Genomic DNA, 20,336 nt, shown 5'->3' with positions numbered 1-20,336 from the left:
TGGAATTGCTTACTATAATTTTTTTCAAATTATCTTTGCACTTCTAGTTTTTATATTTTTGGTTTATATATTTGACTGCAGTGTTTCTTGGTGCATACAGGCTTGTGACATATCTTCATAAATAGTCTTCTCTCTATCTGGTGTTTGTACATTTAAATTCTACCTCAACCTCATCAGAAATTAATACTACCACTTCCTCTTTTTATTGTTATTTTCCTTCTATGGCTCTGCTCATTTCTTCTCACCTCAACTTCATTTTAAATCACTTTGCTGGAAATGATTCTATGGATTAAATACTCAAATATTTATTCAGTGCCTACCATGGACAAGGCACTCTACTAGCTACTGGGGGGAATTTAAAAATGAATAAACTACCTTCAAGCAATTTTCAGTTTATTAGGGGAGAGAGACTTGGGCATAAATAACCACGGTTCAGGCAGAGAAGCACAAAGGAGAACTGGGTTTGACTGCTCATGGAAAAGAAGGTATTTTAGTTAAACTATGAAGAATGAAAAGGATCGCAATGAGTAGATTTGACTATGTCTTATTTCTTAAATAGGAAAAAAAAGAAAAATAATATGAAATACATATCTGATAATATTAGGTCAGAAAACATAATAAACATTGTATTTGTATATTATAAATATGTAAAACCATATGTGAAAAAACATAAACTGAGAGGGAAGAAGGAGAATTACTAAAACGATTTTTCAGGTTGTGGAATTATTTTTTTCTTATTTAATGTTCTAGTATTTTTTTTTAAATAAATTTATTAATTTTTTTTTTTGGCATGTTGGGTCTTCGTTGCTGTGAGCGGGCTTTCTCTAGTTGCGGTGAGCGGGGGCTACTCTTCGTTGCGGTGCGCGGGTTTCTCATTGTCGTGGCTTTTCTTGTTGCGGAGCATGGGCTCTAGGCATGCAGGCTTCAGTAGTTGTGGCACATGGACCCAGTAGTTGTGGCTTGCAGGCTCTAGAGCGCAGGCTCAGTAGTTATGGCACATGGGCTTAGTTGCTCCACGGCATGTGGGATCTTCCCGGGCCAGGGCTCAAACCTGTGTTCCTTGCATTGGCAGGCAGATTCTTAAACACTGCGCCACCACGGAAGCCCAATGTTCTAGTATTTTTGTTACAATTTTTATCATTCAGTAAATTTTTTTTGCATCAGTGTTTTCTGACTCTTAATAGGTGACAGATACAGAATGGATAGCAACACCAGTAAACCAAAACTTTGCATTGGTCTTGAAAACAAGAGAGAATACTGAGAATTATGGGTCCAGGATTTTACTTATCAAAACTAAATTATGAACATTATTTAAGTTTGTTTCTGAACACACTTGGTGGTCTAAGTTTAAAGCCTCTACCATTGCACTGATGGATTCTGGGCTCTGTCCTAACCCTCTGCAGGGTGCAGTGGAGAAACAGACATTTCGTAAGTCAACTAAACCCTGTGGGAATGTCATCCCACACAGTCCTGCCATCATCACAGCTACTTCACAGAAAGCAACATTCCTTTCACAGAGCTCATGTCAAAATAGTTTTTTTTTTTTTTAATAGTATCCAGAAACCTTTCTTCTTGAAACTTGTTTAACAAATAGAACAACAAAATCACTCCTTACGATACTACTTGTAAACCTGGAGGTAGTCCAAGTTTGACAAACTTTAAAAATACATGTTCTGTATTTTTACTCACAGCCATTTCAATATTTGGTGGTTTTTTTTTTTCCCCTACAGGTTTTGGTCTTTCAATACTGGCAAGCATCAGTGCTTTCCTAGACTTTAAACCAAGTTAACATCGTTTTTTAACTTAAAAAGAGCAATTTCAACAGAGCCTTTTCATGCCAAAAACAAAGTATCTTTGTGCACCATGCACCCAATTCTAGGAATAGTCTGTTCATTACCTGGAGTTTTTAGATTCGAGAAAGAAAAATATAATTCCATTCCTGGCTTCTATTCATTATTTGCAGTTACAAAACACTGTTTAATGTAGAGTGACTAAATTTTCCTTTCTGTCTCCCAGGAATAAAGTTAAAATGTATATGAATATGAAAAGAGAAAAAAAAATATGTTTTTTTTTAAAAAGTGTCTTCTCTTTTGATGTTTGAATTTTAATACCTCCAAAGTAGGGAGAAATCTTTGCCTAAGGAGTATAGAAATCTCTTTTAAAAATATGATTGAGCTAGAGAGGTATCCACAAAAGGCTAGCCTGGTGAATGAAAAGTTTTGTGGTTAGAGTGAAAAAGGGTTGGAATACCTGGTATACCCACAGTGTTAAATGTCTTGATTTACTGCACATACACTTGAGAAAATCCCATCCTGCTTCAACTGAGCTTCTTTTCTTTAGGAGACTACAATACAATAATGAAAACCTCTTGACTTTGCTGCTGGCCAACGAGGTAAATACTGCTCTTGCATTAGAACGGAGACTGCTCAAATGAGATTGTTTTCATTGAAATAACAAATCACTTAAGAAAATTAGCTAAGATAAAGTATAGAGGAAGATGGTAAAACAGAGACCACAACAGAAGACTGTGAGCTATATGGAAAGAGTAGAACACCTCACCATATTCTAACAGAGAAAATAATCACAAGTAAAAATGAAACTCAAGTTGTTTTTAAAAACGCTTATACTTTTCTAAGCCAAACACAGGGAAAAGTGTAAAGGGAGAATAATAATATAATTTAAAAGTTTTTTATAAAGCACTTATGAATACTATATAAAAATACTTTATATATATACTAATACTGTTTTGTATTAGTACTATTTCCAGTTTTATTATATGTTCTTACCTCATTTTTATATTGAATTACAATAAATTTTGCCATTATATTCCAGAAATTAAATCCTCTTAGAACTACTCAGAGTGTATATATATGTATATCAGGGGATCCTAACCTGGGATCCTGAAATTATCTTTTACTATTACTATTACTTTACTGTTACTCTTTGCATGTGAAAAAAATGCTACTGTACTATGAGTACATTGTGGTTCTTTTGTATTTGTTTTAATTTTTTTCGTCCAGTAAGGGAGACAGATTTGGGCAGTTAAATCATTTACATACCCACCTGTTCTTCCATGAAATCAAGGGTCATCCAGGAAAGCAATGAGAGTTAAGAGAGTTTAGGGATTGCATATGGAAACCTGCCTACTAAGAAGACTCAACTGATAAACATCTAACTTTGATTCTTTTTTTTTTTTTTTTTTTTTGCGGTAGGCGGGCCTCTCACTGTTGTGGCCTCTCCCCTTGCAGAGCACAGGCTCCGGACGCGCAGGCTCAGCAGCCATGGCTCACGGGCCCAGCCGCTCTGCGGTATGTGGGATCTTCCCAGACCGGGGCACGAACCCGTGTCCCCTGCATCGACAGGCGGACTCTCAACCACTGCGCCACCAGGGAAGCCCTCTTTTTTTTTTTTTTTGAGAAAGGTTTTTTATATTTGTTTTAGTTTTGTCCTCTCAAAACAGGAATGGCCAGTGCCTTTTGTCATTCTTTCTACCACAGAAAAGTGGAGCTCTGATGACATGTTCATGCTCTATAGTAAAGGCTTAAATTGTAAACCTTCCTGAAACTTCTGGTACTGTCACAGTGAACTGAATGATGGTGATGATGACAGCAGCAGCTAATATTTATTGAAGCTTTAATCCAAACCCAGTCACTGCCAGAGCCTGGACACACTGTCACTAAGCAAGCCCCTGCAGATGCCTCTCCAGACTTGGCAAAATTAGTCACTTGGAAAAATAATGCCATGTCGCTAGAGGCCACCCAGAATTCTTAAATGCCTAATGAAAAGCAGTACATGCCTTTCTAAACATGATCCTTGGATGAGCATAAGCAGTCTGTAGACAAGCAGATGGTCCCAAGTGCATCTGGGCTGTCATCATTGAGCAGCAGCCTTTCTCTGGGTCCTTCTAGGTCACTCCTTCCTTACCTATGAAACATTTCTAATTTCCACCTCCTCAAGTCCTCACCCCAACCTTTCAAGTGACTGATACACACGCAATCAACAACCTCACTCCCACTTGACACGGTAAAATATAATGTGTTCAGTTGAGAACCCCTTCAACTTTCTGTTCCCCATACATTCTCTTCCCCCCTTCCTTCCTCTTTGGCAGAAAGCAAGACCTTCCAAGCTTCCCAAGATGAATATTTCTACCTGCCTTGTCAGGAATCTCAACTCTCTCTGGTAACTTCAGACAATCAAGCATATGATGTGCTCAAGTTTCTCCCATCATAAAAGCAAAACGAAATAAAAACTCATTAGGACCCCTATATGCCTTAGTCTCTACATCTTAGTCTCCCTCCATTTTTCAGCCAAGCTAACTGAAAGATTATCTAATGTTCTTGTGTCTGTGTCCACATTTAAAAACCCACTACAATCTGTCTCACCCCTCCACTTTAAGTCACTCTCTACAAAATTACCAATGACCTTCTCCTTTCTAACTGCCCTCATGAATCCTTATCTTACTCGCCTCCTCTGCAGCACTGACCCTGCTGACCTCTGCTTCTTTCTTGACCCCTAGGACATCACATTCCCTTGGTTCTCAGTACTTCCTTCTGTCCCTTTGTGAATTCTTCCTATGTCTATCTCTTAAAACTTCCTGGGTTTCCAAGGCTCTGTTTATTACAGATTGTTCTCTGAGAGTTATTCCTTCACCCCTATGGTTTCAAGTCCACACATATGCCGAAGGCTTCCCCATGTAAACCTCCAGCCCAAATCTCTCTACTGAGCTTCTGATATCTACATGCAATTCCTTACTTGATGTCTTCAGTCACATACCTCAAACTCAGCCTAAAACCAAACTCATCACCTCCCCATCTCTCCCTGACAGCCCACTGTCCTTCATGTTCCTTATTCCTGTGAGTGACGCAGAAACCAGAAAACAAGGTATTCTCTCTCCTGACTTTTCTTTGCCTCATCTCTCCCTCAACCAATCAATCAACAAAATTCCATTTTATTCATACTTCAAAGAACCATTTATATCTTTTGATCTCCACTGCCACTAAGTTAGCCCAGGCTCTGGAGTACTCTTTCTAAAACACAAATCTGGTCATGATACTCCACTAATTAAGTGAAAACTCCTTTGTATATGAAATAAAGATCCAATTAATGATTTGATGACTTTTCTGGATTCCCTATTGCCATTGCCCCATCGCAAGCTATGCCCCAGTCATACACTAGTTTGCCTCTAGAACCTGCTGTTCCTTCTATCTGGGACATGATTCATGCACATGCGTCTTGCCTAAATTCTGCAGGTCTTAGCTTAGATGTCAAATCTGTAGCAGCCTGTACTCATTCCTGTCATTTTATTTATCCCATTACAGACTGATTGCTTGTATTTTCCATTATCCTATAAATTTTTTTGAGGGCAGAAACTCTGCCTTGTTTATTCTTGCATTTCATATACCTCACCCACTACCTGGCACAGAGTAGGTGCTTAATGAAAATTTGCTGTAATTCAAAAAGAGGTTAATGTAACTAGTGTTGGTTTGCCAGGTAGTTTTCAGGTAATGGATCTCTAGCCACAGAAGGCTAAGGGTCAAGCAGGGAGCATAGATAGAGATGATAAAGGGGAGCACGGGGCCACTAGCCCAGGTGCAGCATTAATTGTACGGGAGGAAATGTGATTTTATTTGTTTTGTCTAGTGTATAATGTAGGCTTGTAGGAAGAATAATTAATGTCCTGTTCTGGATCATTCTAAGGGGTTCTGGGAGGGAGGGGGTGACAGTCAAATTACCCTTGATCAATAGTTCTAAGAAGATAAAAAGATCAGTTATAATTACCAGGGCAGAGAACTCACATGGGCTGGAAGCCCAGCCTTCCTTAAGGGGAACAGACACATCCTTGACTGGCCACAGGCTCAACTATTGTACCCAACATGTTAATGGAAAGAAAAAAAGGCTGGGATGTAGGAAAGGAAACACTTCTGGGCCTCTCTAATGGTCAGCCCATCCTTCCTAGTACAACTCCTCTAAAGTGTCCCTAGGCTGCTCCGATTAAGGGGCATTGATTTTTTTTTTTTTTTTGCTTTTGTTTGTGTTTTAATGCACTAGCTGCCAAAAGTGTTACTGGCTGACCAAAATTTCACTAGATCCTTACTATATATAATGGAACTATGTAAGTTTTGTTAACTGTTGAATAATCTCATCATTTTGAGGAAGAATAGAAACATATTTTTTCTCCCTAAACGAAATAGGTCTGGTAGACCTATTTCTCACTTGCTAGAACTAACTGGAAATCAGATATCAATCATACTGGGGCCCTGGAGTGTAGGGAAGTGTTCGATAATAGTCTTGGGGTCTCTTGTGTTTGTGCATAAATGATTTTATAAAGGAAATGTGGAAAACAGAAAAAGGGGAAAAATTAGGTTTTGTCTTATCATCCAAATGTGAACAATATTAACACCTTCATATATATCCTTCTAATATATACTGTATTTATTCTACACACACACTAAATTCAATTTGGCATCCTGCCTTTCCATATAACACAACATGAGCATTTTCCATGTTATTACCACTTATAATCATCATTTCAGAATGTTGTATAATATTTCAGAAAGTAGAGGACCCAGTTAACCTGTGGAGACTCCTTCCAATTTTATGCTATTATAAATAATGTGGTGATGAATAACTTCATGCATGAAGCTTCTTCTGTATTTCAGATTATTTCCTTAGGATAGATTCCCAGAATTGGAATTATTGGGTCAAAGAACATGATTATTATAAGACTCCTGACACATACTGCCAAACTGCTCTCCAAAAGCCGTATTTATTTACAGTCCATGATAGTAACCATTTCACCACAACTTGCTCTGATTAGTACCATCATTAAAAAAACAAGCATGCAAAATAAAACAACCAAAATAACCCTCCGATACTTTTGCCTTTAATGTGATAAGCAAAAATGGCAATATTTTTCTTTTTACATGTGTGGTTTAAACATTTTTTTTTACTAATTGTAAGCTTTAATATATACGTCAGTATATTTATTTGTTGTTTTCTCCTTTCCTGTGAATCTTCTAGCTATGTGCTGACCTGAAAGAGTTTGATGACCTATACATACTATTCAGTATTCATGAAGATTATATAATACTCCATGTGAAGTAAGAATAGTTTCCAACAAGATGAGCCAAAGCAACAAGCCCGTATCCAGAATCCAACCCTGAACAGATGTTTGCTTGGCAGCCTAGCTGCAATAATTAACATCAGAAAGCAGGGCAATTAAAAAAAAATACAACCAGATCTCACATCTATGAATCATGGTTCTGTAAATGTCCCAAACCATCTGGATGACTGGGCTCCAATCCTCCATTTTGAGAAAGACCTGAACGATAGTCCTAAAGACAAGGGACCTCTGAATACCAAATGCTCATAGGATATTGTTTGTTGCCTCTTAAATCACTTCTCATTCCCTACCTTTTGATAACTGATATTGATGTAACTGTCTTAGGCCCTCTTTCCCTGGATTATATACTTCTCTTAGGCACATACCACATATGATTTATCTTGGTATCCTAGACAGCACCAGGACCCTGCCCTGCATACAGTAAGCACTTTGTATTTGTTTGTTGAAATAAATTGAAATAGAATAATCAAAGCCTTGGCAGATGTCTGACCCCAAGCCAGAGGGTGTCTCTTAATTGCACTGGTAGTTGTTTACCATTATGATAAACAGCTCTGTCTAAAGCCCCGCTGATGGTGGGAAGTTGGCACAGGAAAGCACAGCAGTGCTGCGGTGAAAAGCAATGTAAAGACAGAACAGCCCTTGGCTTCTGAGGCAGGTGGAGCGCCTTCACAGCATGTATGGTGCTTGCCCAGGTTTGCTGTGTGGTTCTTCACAAAGCTGACTGAGCGAGGAGGCAAACAGTGACGTCAATTTCATGTGCAAAATGGCAATATACTATTATTTTAATATACATTATTTTAGCTAAGGATTATTCATTTCCCCAATAAACAGATGGTAACAGGCAATTCTCAAAGGGAAAGAGAGGACTGCCCACCTGAATTACCAACTTAGAGAGATTTTCATTTAAATTTCTTAGTATTATTTGATCGAATATTTTCAAAACATTTAACTAACATCTATCCCGCATTTTAGGAAACATGCTAATTGCCTCCAATCCACATCATTTCTTTTGCAATATTAAAATCTTCACTAAATCTGTTCTGGCAAAGAATTTACTAAAGCACTTTTTAAAAAAAGAATGCATGGCATAATCTGTCCCTCAAATTATTTCCTTCCAGTTTTCAATTAATGAAACATTTCAAGTCTCTGCCTCTCTCTCACACACACACACGCACACGCACACACACATGCCTCTTACTTTTATCTTCTTTTTTGCTTAACCACTTAAGAGAATAGGGGCATTATTTTACTTAATTATGATATAATCATCTCATCAGGAAACAGCATAGATAAAATATTCCTAACTAATACACATTCTATATTCATATTTCCCTAATTGTCCCCAAAATGTTCTTCATAGCTGATTTTTAAAAATCATTTAGGATCCAGTCAAGGATCATATAGTACATTTTGTTGTCATTTCTCTTTCATCTGTTTTAATCTTTCAGTTTTTTAAATAAAATAATTTGTACTAGCATTTTAAGAATTCAGGCGAGTTGTTTTGTAGAATGTCTCACAATCTGGAATTGTTTGCTATTTCCCCATAAACAAATCTGACTTCAACATTTTGGGTGGTGTGTACTTCCCATGGTGTCAGATCAAGAAGCATGTACTTTCAGCTTTCTCCATTGTTGGTGGTGACAGTTTTGATCACTTGGTTATGGTGATGCCTGTGCCAGCTCTCTCTATTTTAAAAGTACTTTTCCCTTGTAATTAATCAATAATCTGATTGATACTTGACTATGGGACTCTATTTTATTCCCCCAAAACACTTTAGTCAGTAGTTTTACCACTGGGTATCAAAAACCACTGAGCATCATTCTCTCTAGGCCCTTTCAGTCATCAGAGTTATTAAATATATATATATATATATAATTTTATACATGTATATATTATAAATTTAATGTATTTTAAATACATATATTTTTTTTCTTTATTTTAAATCAGCATTTCATACTGATGCTTCCACTTATAACCCAATGCTACAAGGGTTCTTTCTCACTTTCCCTCATTCCGTATTTATAACTCTCTTCTGCCATGGTTAGAAAACTGATATCAACATATTTATTTATTTGCTTTATCTTCCGGTACATAAATAAGAATTTCCTAAATACCCTATCAACAAATTAGCAACAACAAACCACTACAGAAAGATAAAGATTTGTCTGAAATTCTCTTTCTGCTCATAATATATCCTACTAAGCATACACTCAGAGAGTACTGTGTTTAAAGTTGCCTGAACTCATTCTTTTTTTTTTTTTTTTTTTTTTTGCGGTACGCGGACCTCTCACTGTTGTGACCTCTCCCATTGCGAAGCACAGGCTCCGGACGCGCAGGCTCAGCGGCCATGGCTCACGAGCATAGCCTCTCCGCAGCATGTGGGATCCTCCCGGACCGGGGCACGAACCCGCGTCCCCTGCATCGGCAGGCAGACTCTCAACCACTGTGCCACCAGGGAAGCCCTGAACTCATTCTTCTGTGTCTATGCAATTTGATAAATAGTTATACCCTTTGCTTCTGTTCATACTCTATCTTCAGGCTTACTTCTTTAAAATTTTTTTTAAAAGTTCTTTTTGATTGAATTTTATTTTTGATAAGTAGAACATTAACATGGTTCAAAGTCAAAACTACATGGAAAGGCATACTCACAGAGTATTTTTACTCCTACTCTACCTTCCACCCCATTCCCACCCGCCTCTATAGGTAACCATTTCACTGTCTTGTGTATCCCTTCTATGCTTCTTTTTGCAAAAATAGGCAGATATATTCATATATTCACATTTTTTTGTATTTTGCCCTAAAGTGTTTTTAGTCTAGTTGAAGAGATACAGCATTCCCACGTAAAGAGTTAACTAAAGAATGCAAGGCAGAATATTAGTGACAAAATAGTCCAGAAAATACATGCACTAGTACTAAATGCTCTGGAGGTTTTCTTCAGTACATCTCTAAGAGGTATTCAGAGACAGGTTTTAATAATCTGTTTATTCATGCACAGGATTAAAAAAGCTATAAACATCCAGAGCTTTGCATTGCCAAACACATAATACAGTAAGAATAACATTTTCAAAATTAGCTAAAGCAAGTTGTAGTCATTATTTGCACTTATTCTTCACCATCAAATGAGCATTCACAATCTGTCATGTACATGACAAGAAGGAATAGTTATCATTATACAAAAGACAGTGGAAATCATGAAAGTCCACCTTAGAATTTTTAAACATTTAGCAATAGAAGTCTATATACGCTAAAAGCTTTTTATTTTTTCTATTTTAAAATAGAATACACAAGCTAATTCTTCACTTTAAAACAGCAAACTTAAAGAGTTCTCATAAATAACTCTAACTGGCCTTAGAAGTAAAAACTTTATCAGTGATATGACCTTTGGCTAGAAATTGATTAAATATCCAGACATGATCATTTCTGGTTTTAGAGGTTAATTAAGTAACTATTCAGTTAAGTGCTATTCAGATGTAATCTGCTTTCCCATAGCTTATCAAAAACTTAATGGATTAGAGAGGCAAATACATCTGTATTAAAGTAGTATTAATAATACCCAACATGGACAATACGTACCAAGCACTATACCAAATGCTTTGTATGCATCATTCTGTTCTCTCTTTATAACATTCATATGAGGTTATTTTTATTGTTATAATCACTGTCATCATCTCCATTTTGCAAATGAGGAAACTAAGGCTTCTCAAAAGTTAAGTAGCTTTCCCGGGGTCACAGAGCGATACAATACTGTCTATGCAACTGAAAAATTAGAGTTAGGTAAGTCACCTATATGTGATTGTTTACTCTATTTTTATCAATATAATACTTGCCTGTTATTTTAAAAAAGCAAATGATTCTTACAAGGTAGGTAATAAAAACAGAAATCCAACTCTAACCCCTATTCTGAGGGAAACAGTTTTTAACATAACTGTTTCTTTTGTTACCCTTTTGTTTCTAGAGAATATGCTTATGCTCCTAATATGCGAAGATTAGAATTTAGAACTCTCCTACTTTTCTCATCTTTTTACTTATTTCCATCCTCTCTGTAGTTATAACACATATTTTTGTTAATTAAAAATTCATTTTAAAACTATTGTGACTACGTAAGTGATATTTACTACTTACTAGTGAGCCTAACATTATATTACAATGTCATTTCATTTCTCACATAACTCTTTTTTTTTTTTTTTTTTTTTTTTGCGGTACGCGGGCCTCTCACTGTTGTGGCCTCTCCCGTTGCGGAGCACAGGCTCCGGACGCGCAGGCTCAGCGGCCATAGCTCACGGGCCCAGCTGCTCCGCGGCATGTGGGATCTTCCCGGACCGGGGCACGAACCCATGTCCCCTGCATCGGCAGGCGGACTCTCAACCACTGCGCCACCAGGGAAGCCCTCTAACATAACTCTTAACATTTCTAGGGCTTATAATTTTTATTTATTTTTCTTTTTTAGCTTTTTATATACCTATTACTAATATTTCTTAAAACTCTGCAACTGAATTACAAACTTCTCTTGAAGATTGTTTTGCACATAATCAGATGAACTAGTTTATCAAATTCCATTTCTTCTTTCTCAGAGCATACTTTCTGAAGCCCTCTGTCCTGCTCCAATATGGACTGTTGCTAAGCCTAATACTTTTGCCTTTTATTGGAGCCCATAGCTTCCTGGAGTTCATGTTAACCACTATCTTGCTTCATTTCTCCTGTTTTGCTGAAGAACATCTCCATGGAGGAGTCATGCAATCCACATTTCAGAGTGAGAGAGTAAGAAGCTGAGGGGGACATCTGTGAGCCAGCCTCACTGGCTGACTGCACTGCTAAAGTCAGGTGGCAAGATGGCCTTTTTGCTGGGAAATCACCAAGTAGCAGTAACCTTAGGTATTTTCCCTGGAGCTATACACATTCTCCAGGGAAGAATCCTCTGGCTTTATGCCTGGAAGCGTATGTCCAACAGCCAGTGCCAGAGCATGTGACCAAACTGGGTGTGGGGGATTTGTTGCCCTTTGTGTGGACTTGCCCACAGATCCCTACTGTCAGTGCAGAGCCTCTATCTCATCACACTGGGCCTGCAGCATCCCTGCTAGAAATCTTATTACTCTGGGAGAGGGGCAATCACTTTGCTGTGTAAGGTTCAGAAAGGTGAGGGGGGTGGGGTTCCTACTCTTCATTCAGATTTTCAACTAATCCTGCTACCTTCAGCCCCACAATACACCACCATCTTAAAAATATTCTGAGGCTTCCTGTTCCAAAGACTTTCTGAGATTCACTGGTGCAGACTAACCTCTTTCCTTTTTTTAGTCATCCAAGTTTCAACTAGCTCTAAGTCAGTTATCCCTCCATCCATTTTCTCCTTCTAAAAATGGGTCTGGATTTCTGGTCCACTGTTGTCTTCTCCCTAGTTCTTATTGTCCTTCTGAGTTGAAATCCAAGTTTTGTGAATGCTAATGTGTTTGGAAAGCCTTCAACTAAAACAAACAAGACGTTATGTTTTCAATGAAAATTCTTCTACTCAAGGAGATTTGTCCTTGAAATAATACAATGAGATCATTCTGTTGTATCAAAATGAGGTATGAATTAGACCAAGTTTTGGAAAAAAAGGGTAAATAATTCTAATTTTTAACACAATACCAGTGACCCCTGCATTTCCAGCAAGTCACCTGATCTTATGAAAATAAAGGTAATTGTAACTTTCCTCAAATGTAAAATGGAAGGCTTGACTAAGAAATTATTAAAAACGCCGTACAAAATACAGATATAATGCAGTAGCATTTTTCAGTTCTGTTCTCCATTAATTGATGCTAATGCCAAAGAAAGGAGCCAATTTACCATGCTTCTATAAAGAATATAAAGCTTTTCTTTAATACTTACAAGTTACTCTATCACAAACTCTTGAATAGCCAGCATTAGAAATGACTAGTGGTTATACTTATAAAAACTCTAATTCTACTGTGTACTATTAGAAGGTTGAGTGTAAACATACGTTTAAATGCATCAGAAGATCTGATTAAAAGAAATAAGTGGTAACCTCTTTTGTAAAGTGAATAAATGCTTCTCTGTATCACTGGCTTTGTAATTCTACATGTTTTATCTTAACCTTTTACCACTGAATATGTTAATCTATTTATAATGCTTTGCTTTTGCCAAAATAACCACTGAATACAATTTGAATAGAAAGATTAATATGACTGGTGCCCACACTGTAAAAATATACACTCAGTTAAAATTTAATAATAACTTCCCAAAAAGTCAATGACATTCATATATACATAACTAAGGAAAGAATTTAATCCCTATTTTAATCATAGGATTATATACACTTGAGCTTAAAGGCCAACAAAACACATGATCCTAGTATCAAGTGGAGAGAAATGTGTACACTCCCTAAAACAACATTACTTACCCAGAAATCTTTTTACTCCATGTAGGTTATTTTTATCATTTTATGCCTCCATGTAGGTTATTTTTATCATTTTATGCCTCCATGTACATGTTTTCTATACCTAACTTATAGCTTATGGTAAGACATACAAATAAAATAAAGCTGTAAAATAAAGGCAAAAGAACCCCTGTCTAATCTTGCTCAGGAAAACTCCAATTAATCCCGAAATTTAACTCCATGTTTCCCAGTGCAAAGACAAATGTGAAAAGTAGTGGGGTGAACGTCTGTTAGTGTTCAGTAAAGAAAAGCATACCAACTCACTGAGAGAAACATTTTTTTCTACATGAAATTCTAAGAAAACCTATATGACTCTTAATATAAAACACTGAATACCATGAAAGGCAGAGTCACCAAAAATATTTTTTGAAAGATGTTTTCACATGGCCATGTCTTTTTTTCTCTTTAGTGGTATTCACAGATAAGACTTATTTCAGTAAAAGGGAAAATAAACAAAGGGAGAAGGCACATGGAGTGAAGTCCAGAGGAAACCAGGTGCAAGTTTCCAAAAGTGCTCTCGCAGTGGAGTCACACAGAGGGCAAGTAATTCTGCCAGCAACAGACAATGCATGTGAAGCCTCATAGCCCATTAGAGATTCAGGGCCCAAGGTTTTACTGGGTACTGCTCATGTTAGCTCCCTCTGCCTAGCACAAACCCAAATTCCAGACTCCCAGAAGATAGGCAGGTTTTCAGGATAAATTGTATTCTGTTCACAAAGAGTTTAGGGACAGTGACCCACTCTTACCATTTGAGGAAGGTTTTACTTCAGTGTAGGAAAATGTTTCCCACTCAAGTTCCCATATGTCAGCCAAGGGTCCAACTTGCAAGTCGGACTTTCTAAGGATGGTGGGCTCAAGCCTGCTACGTTAACTCCTTTCTGCACAGATTCCATGAAAATGGGGCACTAATGACCCACTAAACTGACCTACAACCTATTAATGAATCATGCCAGTTTGAAAATGCAGTTTTAATATTTCCCATCTTAAACAAAGAAACAAACAAAAAATCCCTTTCTTGACACCACATTCCCCAAAAGCTTACAATTTTTTTCTTTGCTTTCTTTCACTGTAAAATTTTAAAAATCTAGAAAAGTAAAACAATAATGAATGAAACATATTCCTGTCATCTAGTAATAATAACTATTAAGATGTTGTATTTGCTTAGACTTTCATTTATGTGTGTGTATATGATTTATTTAGTTATCTATTTATTTATTTAAAGAAAAAAAATAGTACAGATTCTGAAGTCACCTTTACCTAGCCCCATTTTCTTATTTCTTCTCCCAGTAGCAACAACAGTCATTAGACTGGCAGGCCTCCTCCTAGTCCTCTTTAAACTATTAGGTAAAAGTGTATTATTTGCCTATATAGTCAACATGTATTTTTCTATATTGTGCATTTTTTCACTCAGCATTTTTTGAGACCTACTTATGTTGGTAGATAAAGATTTAATTTTTTGGCTGAAATGCTATATATAATGTTTTATCATATGATATGTCATATTTTATTAATCCAATATGTTTTTAGCGGACTCAAGGTTGTTTCCAAAGTTAGTTCTTAGAAATAGTATAGCAATGAAAATGCCAGTACATGTTAATATATGTGTGAATGACTATCTTCAGAATTAAAATTCTTGGGTCTTGGAGGAACTATGTCTCTTTTTACATTACTATTTTTTTAAGATAATGTGAAAATACAGAAAATACAAAAAAATGATATATAGTTCTATCTATAATTTTATAGTATCCATATTTATAACTCTATAGGATTGTATGCATATATATTTTAAATAAAATACAGATCATACTATATACACTATTATGACTTGCATTTATACTTATTATATCATAATAATATTTCCTAAAATATTTTAAAGTGTCTGCATACATGGTGTCCCATTATTTATTTAACCAACACCTACCATTCAGCATTTAGAGTTTTCCACGCTTTCTCTATTATATAATATAGTGATGAATATCCTAGTGATAAGTATTTGTGTGTGTGTGCATTGCTGACTGTTTTCTTACAAAAAATCATAAAATTCATGACTTTAAAAGTATGAATTTTGAGGTCCTGGAACCAAGATGGCAGAGTAGAAGGAAGTGCTCTCACTCCCTCTTGTGAGAACACCAGAATCACAACTTGCTGCTGGACAATCATTGACAGGAAGACACTGGAACTCACCAAAAAAGACACCCCACATCCAAAGACAAAAGAGAAGCCACAATGAGACAGTACAAGGGGCACAATAACAGCAAAATCAAATCTCATAACTGCTGGGTGGGTGACTCAGACTGGAGAACACTTATACCACAGAAGTCCACCCACTGGAGTGAAGGTTCTGAGCCCCACGTCAGCCTTCCCAACCTGGGGGTGCGGCAACTGGAGGAGGAATTCCTAGAGAATCAGACTTTGAAGGTTAGTGGGATTTGATTGCAGGACTTCGACAGAACTGGGGGAAACAGAGACTCCACTCTTGGAGGGCACACACCAAGTAGTGTGCGTATCGGGACACAGGGGAAGGAACAGTGACCCCAGGGGAGACTGAACCAGACCTACCTGCTAGTGTTGGAGGGTCCCCTGCAGAGGCGGGCAGTGGCTATGGCTCACCGTAGGGACAAGGACACTGGCAGCAGAAGTTCTGGAAAGTACTCCTTGGCGAGAGCCCTCCCAGAGTCAGCCATTAGCCCCACCAGAGAGCCCAGGTAGACTCCAGTGTTGGGTTGCTGCAGGCCAAACAACCAACAGGGAGGGAACCCAGCCCAACCCATCAGTCGTCAAGCAGATTAAACTTTTACTGAGCTCTGCCCACCAGAGGAACAGTCAGCTATACCCAGTCCCTCCCATCAGGAAACATACACAAGCCTCTTAGACAGCCTCATCCACCAGAGGGCAGACAGCAGAAGCAAGAAGAACTACAATCCTGCAGCCTGTGGAACAAAAACCACATTCACAGAAAGATAGACAAGATGAAAAGGCAGAAGGCTATGTACCAGATGAAGGAACAAGATAAAACCCAGGAAAAACAACTAAATGAAGTGGAGATAGGCAACTTTCCAGAAAAAGAATTCAGAATAATTATAGTGAAGATGATCCAGGACCTCGGAAAAAGAATGGAGGCAAAGATTGAGAAAATGCAAGAAATGTTTAACAAAGACCTAGAAGAATTAAAAAACAATGAAACAGAGATGAACATTACAACGACTGAGAAGAAAACAACACTAGAAGGAATCAATAGCAGAATAACTTAGGCAGAAGAACGGATAAGTGACCTGGAAGACAGAATGGTGGACTTCACTGCTGAGGAACAGAATAAAGAAAAAAGAATGAAAAGAGACCTCTGGGACAACATTAAATGCAACAACATTCACATTATAGGGGTCCCAGAAGGAGAAGAGAGAGAGAAAGGACCCGGGAAAATATTTGAAGAAATTATAGTCAAAAACTTCCCTAACATGGGAAAGGAAATAGCCACCCAGTCCAGAAAGTACAGAGAGTCCCATACAGGATAAATCCAAGGAGAAACACGCCGAGACACATAGTAATCAAACTGGCAATAATTAAAAACAAAGAAAAATTATTGAAAGCAGCAAGGGAAAAATGACAAATAACATACAAGGGAACTCTCATAAGGTTAACAGCTGATTTCTCAGAAGGAACATTAAAAGTCAGAAGGGAGTGGCATGATATACTTAAAGTGATGGAAGGGAAGAACCTACAACCAAAATTACTCCACCCAGCAAGGATCTCATTCAGATTCGATGAAGAAATCAAAAGCTTTACAGACAAGCAAAATCTAAGAGAATTCAGCACCACCAAACCAGCTCTACAGCAAATGCTAAAGGAACTTCTCTAAGTGGAAACACAAGAGAAGTAAAGGACCTACAAAAACAAACCCAAAACAATTAAGAAAATGGTCATAGGAACATACATATTGATAATTACCTTAAACGTGAATGGATTAAATGTTCCAACCAAGACACAGGCTTGCTGAATGGATACAAAAACAAGACCCATCTATATGCTGTCTACAAGAGACCCACTTCAGACCTAGGGACACATATAGACTGAAAGTGAGGGGATGGAAAAAGATGTTCCATGCAAATGGAAGTCAAAAGAGAGCTGGAGTAGCAATACTCATATCAGATAAAATAGACTTTAAAATAAAGAATGTTACAAGAGACAAGGAAGTACACTACATAATGATCAAGGGATCAATCCAAGAAGAATATATAACAATTATAAATATATATGCACCCAACATAGGAGCACCTCAATACATAAGGCAACTTCTAAGAGCTATAAAAGAGGAAATTGACAGTAACACAACAGTGGGGACTTTAACACCTCACTTACACCAATGGACAGATCATCCAAAATGAAAATAAATGAGGAAACAGAAGCTTTAAATGACACAATATACCAGATAGATTTCATTGATATTTATAGGACATTCCATTCAAAAACAGCAGATTACACTTTCTTCTCAAGTGTCCATGGAACATTCTCCAGGATAGATCACACCTTGGGTCACAAATCAAGCCACAGTAAATTTAACAAAAATTGAAATCATGTCAAGCATCTTTTCTGACCACAACACTTTGAGATTAGAAATCAATTACAGGGAAAAATATGTAAAAAACACAAACACATGGAGGCTAAACAATACATTACTAAATAACCAAGAAATCACTGAAGAAATTAAAGAGGAAATCAAAAATTACCTAGAGAAAAATGACAATGAAAACATGACGATCCAAAACCTATGGGATGCAGCAAAGGCAGTTCTAAGAGGGAAGTTTATAGCTATCCAAGCTTATCTCAAGAAACAAGAAAAATCTCAAATAAAGAATCAAACCTTATACCTAAAGGAACCAGAGAAAGAAGAAGAAACAGAACCCAAAGTTAGCGGAAGGAAAGAAATCATAAAGATCAGAGCAGAAATAAATGAAATAGAAACAAAGAAAACAATAGCAAAGATCAATAAAACTAAAAGCTGGTTCTTTAAGAAGATAAGCAAAATTGATACACCATTAGCCAGATTCATCAAGAAGAAGAGGGAGAGGACTCAAATCAATAAAATTAGAAATGAAAAAGGAGAAGTTACAACAGACACCACAGAAATACAAAGCATCCTAAGAGACTACTACAAGCAACTCTATGCCAATAAAATGGACAACCTGGAAGAAACTGACAAATTCTTAGAAAGGTATAACCTTCCAAGACTGAACCAGGAAGAAATAGAAAATATGAACAGACAAATCACAAGTAATGAAATTGAAACTGTGATTAAAAACCTTCCAACAAAGTCCAGGACCACATGGCTTCACAAGTGAATTCTATCAAACATTTAGGGAACAGCTAACACCCATCCTTCTCAAACTCTTCCAAAAAATTGCAGAGAAAGAAACACTTCCAAACTCATTCTATGAGGGCATCATCAGCCTGATATCAAAACCAGACAAAGATACTACAAAAAAAGAAAATTACAGACCAATATCACTGATGAATATAGATGTAAAAATCCTCAACAAAATACTAGCAAACAGAATCCAACAACACATTAAAAGGATCATACACCATGATCAAGTGGGATTTATCCCAGGGATGCAAGGATTCTTCAGTGAATGTAAATCAATCAGTGTGATAAACCATATTAACAAACTGAAGAATAATAACCATATGATCTTCTCAATAGATGCAGAAAAAGCTTTTGACAAAATTCAACATCCATTTATGATAAAAACTCTCCAGAAAGTGGGCATAGAGGGAACCTACTTCAACATAATAAAGGCCATATATTACCAACCCACAGCAAACATCATTCTCAATGGTGAAAAACTGAAAGCATTTCCTCTAAGATCAGGAACAAGACAAGGATGTCCACTCTCACCTGTATTATTCAACACAGTTTTGGAAGTCCTAGCCACGGCAATCAGAGAAGAAAAAGAAATAAAAGGAATACAAATTGGAAAAGAAGAAGTAAAACTGTCACTGTTTGCAGATGACATGACACTATACATAAAGAATCCTAAAGATGCCACCAGAAAACTACTAGAGATAATCAATGAATTTGGTAAAATTGCAGGATACAAAATTAATGCACAGAAATCTCTTGCATTCCTATACACTAATGATGAAAAATCTGAAAGAGAAATTAAGGGAACACTCCCAGTTACCACTGCAAGAAAAAGAATAAAATAGCTAGAAATAAACCTAGCGAGGGAGACAAAAGACCTGTGTGCAGAAAACTATAAGACACTGATGAAAGAAATTAAAGATGATACACACAGATGGAGAGATATACCATGTTCTTGGATTGGAAGAATCAATATTGTGAAAATGACTATACTACCCAAAGCAATCTATAGATTCAATGCAATCCCTATCAAATTACCAATGGCATTTTTTACGGAACTAGAACAAAAAATCTTAAAATCTGTATGGAGATACAAAAGACCCCGAATAGCGAAAGCAGTATTGAGGGACAAAAACGGAGCTGGAGGAATCAGGCTCCCTGACTTCAGACTATACTACAAAGCTACACTAATCAAGACAATATGGTACTGGCACAAAGACAGAAACTTAGATCTATGGAACAAGATAGAAAGCCCAGAGATAAACGCACGCACCTATGGTCAACTAATCTATGACAAAGGAGGCAAGGATATACAATGGAGAAAAGACAGTCTCTTCAATAAGTGGTGCTGGGTAAACTGGACAGCTACATGTAAAAGAATGAAATTAGAACACTCCCTAACACCATACACAAAAATAAACTCA

The 20,336-nt window shown here is 37.0% G+C and overlaps 1 protein-coding gene across 2 annotated transcripts in view; it reads right to left on the bottom strand.

The window, feature by feature from the left end:
* Positions 1-20,336, bottom strand: part of RNF217 (ring finger protein 217) — a 129,454-nt gene that overhangs the window by 55,675 nt on the left and 53,443 nt on the right. The gene's annotated exons all lie outside the window — the stretch shown is intronic.

The sequence above is a fragment of the Mesoplodon bidens genome (assembly GCF_964165515.1).
Source record: "Mesoplodon bidens genome assembly, chromosome: 12".
Lineage (NCBI taxonomy): Eukaryota > Metazoa > Chordata > Mammalia > Artiodactyla > Ziphiidae > Mesoplodon > Mesoplodon bidens.
The sequence above is the reverse complement of the archived record's forward strand: the minus strand, read 5'-3'. Positions and strand labels throughout refer to the sequence as shown.